Source organism: Lactuca saligna, chromosome 7 (genome assembly GCF_052625555.1).
Source record: "Lactuca saligna cultivar CGN05327 chromosome 7, ASM5262555v1, whole genome shotgun sequence".
NCBI classification, from domain to species: Eukaryota; Viridiplantae; Streptophyta; class Magnoliopsida; order Asterales; family Asteraceae; genus Lactuca; species Lactuca saligna.
Window position 1 is genome coordinate 133,725,015 of NC_136423.1, and position 11,289 is coordinate 133,736,303.

Sequence of the window (11,289 nt, forward strand, 5' to 3'; positions counted from 1 at the left end):
TCTAGTTCATTATCAACATTAGTTTGTTCTTCTTCGTTATCAACATTTTTGTTTGAAAAAATTTAAAAATGTTCCTTTTTGTGAGTCTATAAAAGCTTATTGTTGAGTTTTCCTTTCCCTTTTAAAGCCCCCGATTCGTATTTTCTCTTTGACATGATTATTATGTATTTTATTATTAATAACAATGAACAATCACCGAAACAATTACTATAAGAGTATAAGTATAAAATATATGGATTAGGATTGTACCGCTCCTGAGATAATGGAAAGCTCAAATCTAAAAAACTAAATACTCAAATTCGTTCCAACCTGATATTCTATAATCTGTTGTAATCAATGAATAATAGAATAAAAAACCATATAACAAAATCAAATAAGAAACCTGATTCCAAATTCCAAATTCCAACTTGACACAGTCAATATTAAAAAAAAATTAAAAAAAAAAAATTAAGCCCTATTAACCCTAATAAATAAAACAAATTTATTCCTTTCTTTTGTGAAGAAAATAAAAAATATTTCTAGCACTACTAAGGAATCAAAAATAACTTACTGCATATATAATACAGGTGTATCAAACAAATTTAACTTAATCAAAATAATTGTACTCTATTTGGTGTAGTGCATCAAAAAAATTTAAGTTCATCAAAATAACAAAATTTAACATAGTTAATAGATTATCAGCTATTCACAAATTCATAAATCACAATCATATATAATTAGAGGAAGAATCAAAGAAGAACAAGAATGGAAGAAGAACTTACTTTTCAAAATTCAGGAATCACCAAATCAATTGAGTTCTTGAGTCTTGACACTTGATAGCCTTTCAGAAAGAAGAATCAACAATGGAAATATGGAATCACGACTTTTTATTTTTTATTTTTGAACAATCAGAAAATAGAATCAATCAGAAATTCAGACGACAGAAAAAGAAGAAGAACTGAAGAATAAGATCAACTAATCAGCTTCAAACGACATAGAAAGAAGAAGAATTGAAGAACAATCGTTGAGTTGTGAGTCACAGTCAATAGAAAGCGGTTTCTCGTTTCTACTGATTGATGTGTGCAAATAGAAATTGGAGAATTCCAATAGACACTTCATTATTCCCTAATTGAGGTTTGGGTTAAGTAGGGTCCCTTAGAAGTCGGGGCCCTAAACAAGGACTTAATTTGATACACACTAAAGCCGGCCCTGACGAACTAAATCGACTTTTTGAGCAGTGGCGGATGCTTTATAGGGTTGGGGGGCCATGACCCCCTGTGATATTTTTACTTAATACACATATTTGTATACGTATAGCCTTAGTTTTGGTTTTTTTACTACCCTCTTGGCCCCATGTTTAGTATACATACATGTATATATGTAATTTAATAAATACATTTTGATAACAAATTAACTCCAAAAAGATTTAAAAAATCTTATTTAATTATTTTCTCGGTTAACTAAGGAAACTAAATCCAGAAATTCACTGAAGAAATTAAAACCAATATTAATAAAATTAGGGTAATAATTGATTAGGAGGTTAAAACTTTATAAAAAAATCTATAAACTATTCTAATATACAATCTATCAACACAATGTTTAAGAAAATACAAAACCCAGCGTTAGTGTGGCTGTAAAAAATTACTCACTAGAAAATACCACCAATGTCAGAGTGTTCATAACTCCATCTCTCCTTTCAACGACAGTTGCTCCTAACTCCTCTCCGGCGTTTGGTTTCATTCAAGAGACTCTTGATTGACCTTTTTGTTGTCTTTGTTACTCCTCATCCCTCCGTATTGTTCAACTATTGCTATTCCGACCAACAACCTCCATGACCAATGTTTCCTCTCCAACGGACTTGTTTCGATCTCCGTGCTCTCAGGCTCTCCACTCCGACAACTTCTACACTCTCATTTCTGGACTTGCAAGTTTCTCTCTCTCCCTCTCTCTCTGTGTGTGTCTTTCTCTCTCTCTTGTTTTTTTTCCTTTCTCTCACTAGAATGTGATATGATGAACTTTGAAAAGAAAATGTAATTAATATAGTAGTAAAACTGTAAAAGTATTAAAAGCTGCAACGTTTAAAAGTGAAATTTGAGTTTACCCTACAAAGTTAAAACGTGAAAATTTTTACGAAAATCATATTACTATATAAAATACTAGTTGTGAAACTCATGTATTATATTGGTTAATTAAAAAAATTAAATATAAATGTGAAAATATTAGAAAACTTTGAATTTATAAGAAAATAAGAAAAATAATGAATTATTATAGCGAAAATGTTTTTTATCTTTTAAATTTAAATAAAAAAGAAACTAATGAACTTTAATTTTGAGAATTTTATTATTATATAAAATACTATTTGTGAAACCTATTAAATAAACATATATTTATTACTATATTTATTGTAATTATTACATGTGAAATTTAATAAAATATAAAAACTCATAAAATGACATGTGAAAATAAAAATTAATTCAAAATAATCATAAAATAAAATTTAGCAAATTGAATAAGAATATGACAAGTGGCAAAAACACTTACATTTAATATAGTAGAATATATTAGGATTATATAATAATTTTGTTAATTACATGTATGTTAATTTCTTTATTAAATTCTGATTATTTTGGCTATTTGTTGATTCTCATCAAAGCGTAAGTATTGTTTTTGTAAAATAACTTTAATAAAATCAGAATAATTAGTTATTTGTTAAAATCCAATTTTGAATTGTTAGTTTATTTGTTGTTTTTTAATCGTTAGTAAATTGTGTTATGTAGTATAAATTAAAATGAGAAATAAAATCAACTATAGACTGTATTTTTAAAAGACAACATGCAAGTTTTTCTTAAATCCCAAAAATTCACCAATATTGTTTTGGTTACAAATACTCCTATGGCTGGTGTTCACATTATCGAAAACCAGTTCCGAAAAGCTTATCTTGAATTGAAAGACTTTGACCTCAATTTAACTTGTTTATATTGTTTTGGTTACCCCTCTAGTTCTATTGCTTGTGTTCCGCTCCTGTTTTTGAGATTCGCCAATCTCACTTATATTCAAAGTTATAATATTCATTGATGCACTTTGGTTTCACCATCGTCGAAGAATATTTCGTTCAATAATTCACAATCTTTTCCAATTTGAAATCCAACTTTGTTACGTGTTCGGAGCACATTGTTGATTTCTTTTGATGAAGAACTAGCTTCGTGGGGGAGTTGTAGCTAAGGGTATCATATATTGTGATGATTTTGTTAAGATCAAGAGAGAGATCGCTACCATAATTCACCAAATTTGAATCGATAACTCGGATCGCAGCAGGACCCTGATTTGGTTTCGAATATCCGATGAGGTGTCACAAATGCTGGTAAAACTTTGTCTTATTTTTCTTCTTTTACCCAAGATAGGTTGTACAATCTGCTAGGGCCCTTCCTTGGTTATTCGCCAATGGTCTGTTAGAGTTCAGCACAAAATCCTTTTTTTTCTTTTTTTAATGTAGGTTTATCATGTGCAGTAAAAAGACAGTTATTATCTTCAACGATCAAGTTATCAAGATTTGCATCGGGAATATCTGAGATTTTATCATTCACGCCTTTACGAGGTAACGATTTCCCAAACTTATTGGCGATTATGTTCGTTCACCTTAAGAATGCAATTTTCAAATCTTACTCCTTGCATGGATCTTTCAAGTTCTTCAATATTTATGACACCATAAATCCAAATATTGATCCACTTTTGTCTTTTCTCCCTCGGATGTATATGCTCGTGTTGTTACCATATTCCTTGAATGCTTCTCTGAGATTGAATCTATTGGTGCCTTCTGGGATATTAGTGAACTTGTATGAAGTAATTTCGGAATTTCGGTACCTTCAATGGGAGCATTTTTTGCATAGAGTGGGAGCCTTGACTTCTATGATGAATACTAGTCTATCACCCATCACCGACAAACCAATATAATAACCATAACCACTTTGTAATTAATATACATAATAATCGAGGTTGTAAAAAATGTTCGGCATTAACTAGTCGGTGGTAGACTGGGATTAATTCCTGGTTCCTGAATTTAATCAAAGAAAAGAATAGAAAAGAAAAGAATGTAAGAGAGAAAGAAAAAGAAATGAAATGAAATAAAATTTTTGTTTTGTGTTTTCAAGTTAGAGAGAAGTAGAAGGAATTAATTATTTTGTTATTTATTTGCAAATCCTTCTAAATCGGAAGGAAATAGAAGGGGAAATGATCATTCCATTTCCATCCACTTCCGATAATGAAACTCAAGAACATCAATTTCTTTTATTTTCTTCTTATTTCCACTCATGTCCTTTCTTTTCTCTCGTTAAGTTGTACTTGGGAACGGGGAACAAGAGATTAATCGTTTCGGAGTGGATTAATTGAGACCCTTAATTACTATTTCGTTGAATTTTAAAATATGAAATATAACTATTATCATATCAAAGTTCGTAAATATCACTGATATCATAACAATATAAGTTAATATGATTAATGTGGTACTAATCATTTCTCAAATAACTTCTGTTGAGATAGAAGTATTTCAAAGTGTTAAAATTTCATCATTTGCTACTGCTTTGTTCATTGTATATGTAAAGATTAATCGTTACGTGCCTTCTAAACGGTCTGGGTAGCGCCTAAGAAATAATCAAATATTAATCGGGACCTAATCGGAAATTTTATAATACTGATAATAATAGCTCATATAAGACAACGAATAAATCAATAATTAGCAAAATATGCCATTACTCAATAAAGTCCTAAATGAATTATAAGTATCTTGTCATGTTTTTAAAATTCTCCTTTTAGTAAATTAAATTAAGCTTGTTTCGGGCCAATTAGCTTTGAGTTAGACATACTTTTCTTAAACGAAGTATGCAGTTTGATGTTTAATGTTTACGCTTAATCTTAAAACCTTGTTTGCAAATGAAATTCTCATTTGCGATTACAGTCTTTTGTAGAAAAGCATTTGTCTTTCTCATTGTTCTGATTAAAAATTGTTCTTATCCAAAGATTGGTTTTTGGACTTGTACAAAGTTTTTCTTATAAACAAAGGTAGTCCATATTGTAGTTTTCAGTGTACCTTGTAGCCCATAGTAAAATTAGTTGCAGCCCACTAGTTCTAAAACATGGTGGTAGTTCGACCCTCTTCGAGGAGGGGAGCTTCTACTTTGCAAGGGGAACAAAAAGACCTAGTTTTATTTATATTATTACATAAAATACACATAAAACGTAGTGTTTTTTTAATAGTATTTATATAGAATAGAATATGATATCAACACGATGAGATTGAATGATTACAAAGTATAAGTAATGACAACAAAAAGAACAAAATATAAGCGCAAAATTAAAATTTTAATTGATAATAATAAAAAAATTGTCTAACTAACAATAAAAAATTGTTGAATAGGATAAGATCCTCAATCATTATCTAAATCAATTCTCAAAAATTAAAGTTGTTGAAGTAAAAACAAAAACGACAAACCGTGTTTTTGAGACCCTAAACGATCCTAGGTGGCCGAAAAAACACATGTCATATAGAGAAGCAATGTGTCCTCTTAGTCGACCCATTTTACATGTGTGCGAATTTTGTCCGATTCAACTGTTGGATCATTTCAGTAGATTTCTCGATGATATGATTATATTTTCATTCCTACTAGTGTTGATACAAATAGGCTATGCATCACCCCTTGTACCACCTACATTAAATTATGTATAGCGAAGCATTTTGTTATAAATAATAACAAAAGAGTAACAAAAAAATGCTATAGTATCTTAGAAAATGAGGAGTAAACTATTAGACTCTGATCCATTGTTTTTTTTTTTTTTCGTAGCAGAATGAAAATATCCCCTCAATGTGGCCTTTGGACTATCTTGTAAGATTTATTACATGTTGGTAAAATTATATTGTGTACCAGAACATTTTCCATAATAACATTTCAGTCCTTAGACATAAATATATGAAGCATTATGGATATAACATATGACTATAACTTGAAGGACTAATATGTGTAGTTCTATAACTTATCCATAGATGCAATAATGAGAATTAAACAAACATTTTAGAGAAAGGTAACAGGTGGACATGGATCAATATTGTTGTACATTTTAGTTCTTCGTATAACACAAATGATCATTTGTATAATTATCAATTCATCTAGAACTCATTGTAGCACCTTTATTGGAAGTGAAAAGAATCAACATGGCACCCATCTTCAACATCATTAAAGTTATCATTCTCCCCGGTTAAGTGCTCTTTAATTGCCATAAGGGTTTTCATGTTTATGCATAAAGTTTTTTTTTAAGAACGGCAGAGATTTTATGAAAAAAAAAAAAACTAGCAAGAAGTTAGAAAAATAAAGTCATCATAACAAATTACAAGCTAAGAGAGTTTATTATTAAGCCAATAGATCCAACTAATTTAAGTTTTTCTACACCTATTGGAAATCTAGAAAAAGATCTATCAATCACTTCATTTAAAATGAAAGATTTCCTAAGTTGAGCCGTTCCAAAAATAGTGGAATTACGAAAATTCCATAAACATCATAAGGTAGTCGAGATGACAATGTCAAAGGCTTGTCGTTGCCCTCTTTTTACAGAAAGAGAATCAGACCACGAAAGGATATGATCAATAGAGAAAAACTGAGGAAGTTGGACACCCCACCAAACAGTTATTTGGGTCCAATTTCAAATTTTCGAAAAGGAATACATATTAGCAAATTTTGTCCTAAAATATCGAAAAAACTACCTCAACTTGCAAAACTTTGTCCCAATACTCCAAACTTTCGAAATTAACACCTTATTTCGAAATGTATTAAAAATGAACATCATTCGAAATTTCAAGGGCTATTTTCGAAACTTTTTATATTTCTTCTCCATTAGTATGTTTCACGGTTCGCAACCAGCAACATCAAAACCTTCGTTACATTGTCTTCAAAATCTTCGTTAACACTATACAAACAAAACTTTCGCAATGAACTCAAAATTGTCGATCCACCAAATTAAGTATGCAAGCAATAACAAAGCCCATCTATTCTTCGTTATCAAACAATGAATCCAAAAACGACATCAACCCAACATCCAGTTGATTTAGATGCGAAAACCCAATCATTCTATTTCGAAACCTCCTCTTCCATTTTGTTATCAATCCATCGAATCCAAGTCAAGATTGTGAATATCAACTCATCTCAATCCAACAATTCTCTTTTCAAGCCTTCATATCAAAATCGAATTCTTGACTTCCGATATCTGATGTCGATCAATAAGCAAACCCTCATAAAAATATCATTCACCCATCGTCATTAGACTTTCGATTCAATTTTGACTTTCAAATGTTCGTTATCTGATATGTCAATTTCTCGATCAACCTTCTCAACGAAATCAATCTCAAAATTGAGGCAAACCTTTCCAATCTTTTCAATTAAAATTCATATCGAATATCAATTGAGCCTCACTGAACATCGATTTTCAACTAAACATCATTTGCTTTTCTTCCAAAAAATATTCAATTGCATCTTTGACTTTTCGAATTTGTCAATTAACAAATACAAATTGAAAACTTTTTAGTGCAAGTTCACATCAAACAAGCAGTTCGAACAGTTCTTCATCACTTGTTCATAACGTTCTTGTCCAATATTAATAAGATCTCAAAATCGATTTCCGATTAAGAACCAAAACGATAAACGAACGATGAACATTAAACAAAATTTATAACGATCCAAATGATATCGGTTCAGAACAGATCATAAGAAAGAAGAATTAATCGAACAACTAGAATCAACAATCAGATTTAACTTCAACGCGTGTGTAGTGAATGTATGAATCGCATTTGTCAAATGAACAACAGGAAAAAGAAATCAAATTTGATTTTAGATTTAAAGTTGAGTACGAACAATAGCGAAATCATTTTTCGGCTCAAAAGTGTTTCATGAACAGTATACGAATTTAATTTTGGGCTCAAACTTTTAATATATCAAATCCAAACAAGAAGTTGGGCTGAAAACATGATCGATGAATAGTAGTTTTCGAAATTTTTTGGAATCGATTTTATTTAAGAACTTTTGATCGAATCAACAATAAATGGATCAATCAACGGGGTGAAAACGGATTTTGATCCATTGAGACAAAACAATCAAACAGTCAAGAACGTAACGCACGATTCAATGAAATTAAGAGATCATAGAGAGAGTCACCAAAAATGCTCCAATAGTAACAAATTTTGCCAAACCGAGAATCGTTCTTCAAAATCCGTGTTGATCTTCGAAGACCCGATCTGATACTAAATGTAGTGATTTATGAACATTGGTTTGGCATGCAGGATTATAGAACACACAATGAACATGGTGATTTGGATGGTTAAGAGATGCATTCGATTATGTATTGTGTTACAAAAAAAGGATCTAGATCTAAAACTACATGAATAACACAGACTTACACACTTAATTTTATATTTCTCAAGCACACCTCCATAAGTGGTATGAACCCACCTTATATAGAGGTGTTTATATGTCTCTCTCTCTCCCACTCTCTATCTCATGTGATAAGGCTAATGTACCACATGCAAGTGGGTCTACAAAAATCAACCCATTTACAAAATCATACATGGATAACTTTGCACGCAACACATATCTCTTCCTAGAGTATCAAACATCTTAACTCTTAGACATAATATCATAACTTACAACTAGATATAGTATCTATAACTACATTATCTAAGGTTTCATGCTTTATATAACAATTGGTATTTATAGATATAAATATATTTTGGTAAAGTAGTGTGATAAACATGTATATTGCGTAATTTGAAGCATCCATGTTATTGCATCCGAAGCTTCATACTATTGTGAGGACTTCCGAAATAGCTCAGGATATATATATATATATATATATATAGAGAGAGAGAGAGAGGGAGAGAGAGAGAGAGAGAGAGAGTTTTGGGTGTAAGGAAATCAGAAAGTGAGTACCTTTATTTATAGTGCTTGTGTGTACGACACACCTCATGTGCGACGTGCACACAAATCGTGGCTCCATCCGGTGGTTTCCATGTGTACCATTTCAGATGGTCCACATCTCTATAATGTGAAAGAATTTAGGTATCAGACGTGTGCAGCGTAGCGCACACTTCATGTGCGCCTCTAAATCTTTTATAAAAACTCATATATTCCTTATATGAATATTGTTTCTTACCCTCTTTATATATTTGTGTAGTTCTCTACTAGTACTACAACTTTCCTTAAGGTTGTGTTGCCAAATTTTTATTTTTATTTTTCTTCGTATTTTATATTTTTCTAAAAATTATGTCTTCTACATACAAACTCTATTTTTAACCTTTTTCCATTTTCCTTTTAAAATTGTACTACGATTTTCCTTTTGATAACGTTAGCCAAAACTCAAGCAATTTCTTTGTACCATGTTGACATTAATAGCTTTATTAACACGGCTAATTTATGCTTTTTTATAAAATCATAACTCCTCTAATCAAAGTCAGGTTTTTACAAATTTTATATCATTAGGACCATTTTATCGTGTACTTTCCAAATACACTCACCATTATTAAAAGTGGTATAACTTTTTGGTCACTCATTTTTTACCCTTTCATATAACTAGTATGAAAAGCTCTATAATCCTCATTTGTCAATGCTAATCTATAATGATGGTCGATGACGGGAATTTCCTAATTGTCAAATTCATGCACAGTTTTAGGAATTTCGTCCCGAAACTCAGACCTTAGGTTAATCATATTAGGGGAGATTGGTTTCTTAATCAGGGATCGATCCATTTTCCTTTTTATTGGGACAACTAATTTTTTTTTTTTAAGTTTCCTACTTCTAAATCGTTAACTTTATCATTAAAATCTAACATTTTTCTTTTGAAATTTTATTCGATTTAATCCTTATTTTACACCAATAGGAAAACTAAATGTTTTATCTTAATAATGGTGTGGATTTATGGATGGATTTCCATGTTTATTTTCTATTACTACTTGTACTCGAAAGTAGATACTTTTATATGTATAACAACAATGAGTACAACTTCAAGGGTTCCCAATTCCCTTGTTCAACATTAAATGATTATCTCTATGTGAATTTTCCCTAAATATCTTATTCTAACATCCAGTATTCCCTTTTACTGGCCTAGTTTACTCTTCTAAACATTTGTGATGTGCCCCGGTCTTTTGTAGGTGTTACACCTAAACTGCTCACATTTTCCCAGATGTTGAAGACAGCAATTACTACAGAATGGGAGTCTTCCCATGTTTCCCCGTGGTGGAGTGGGTGATCTCTCATGAGGCTTCCTTTCATCTATTTCCTTCCACAAGTGTTGACTAGATTTGCCCGTGGTGATTCCTTCCCGCTTGTTATTAAGTTATTTGGACTTTTTCTTACTCCTTTTAGATTTGTGGGCCACTGGTTCCTTGAGACTGAAGGCTAAATATTTAGCATCCTCATAGGTATTGGGTTCGTGTGCTTGCACCTCAATCCTGATATGGGGAGCTTACTATGGAGATATGCATTCATCTTTTGGATCTCGGAGTTAACCAACTCAGGGCATATGGTGACTAGATACTCAAAGTGTACCATATAGAGGGCTGCATCTGATTCCTTGGTGCCATGCTCTGCTTGTGCCATGTATTTTCCGGAATAGAATTCCTTTGTCATCTACTTCTTTAACTCTTCGCAGGGTGTTGCATAGGCGTTGTCTATGCATAAAACCTTGACCTGGATACTCAACCAGAGGAGATCACTTCCCATAAGCATGCATATTGTGAACTTAACTCTATGTTCACCAACACAATTGCTCTCTATCTATTTTATCCATTGGATCAAACTATCTACTCCTCTTTCTCTATAAAAATATTTTGACTTATTGTTAATAAAATCCTAATAGGTTTTTGTCATTTGACTACCTTTTTTTATTGCTTCTCTCATCTTTACTAGCTCTGAGATTCCCTAACGCATTAGACACTTAATGCGGAATCAAGGTCTGAATGGTGGACGGGTCAATCAAGGTTAACATTGAAGGGTTGTTATCCTGAATTGACAACAATAAGGTTACTCGTTGTTCCTAATGGGCTGGTCATTTTATCCTTGATTTATTGGGATAATACTAACTTTCCCATTTGTAGAGTATTATAATTGCTTTCCTAGCAACTTGTCTTCCTAAAGACTTTACTTTTATCCTATGTACTTTTTCTTCCATTGTTTCTTTCTCCCTTATTACGACATGCTATTCTTGCTTTCCTAACAACTCTCATGGAACTTCCTTATCATGGTATGTGTCACACCCCCGGCCGCCAGCGGAAACGCCAAG

The 11,289-nt window shown here is 31.6% G+C and overlaps 1 long non-coding RNA gene across 1 annotated transcript; it reads left to right on the forward strand.

Moving 5' to 3' along the window:
* Positions 1-3,023: 3,023 nt before the first annotated feature.
* Positions 3,024-5,894, forward strand: LOC145003837 (uncharacterized). The gene is made up of 3 exons (XR_013662179.1): positions 3,024-3,340; positions 3,488-3,574; positions 5,817-5,894. It is a non-coding gene; the product is annotated as an uncharacterized LOC145003837 (long non-coding RNA).
* The last annotated feature ends 5,395 nt before the right edge of the window (positions 5,895-11,289 follow it).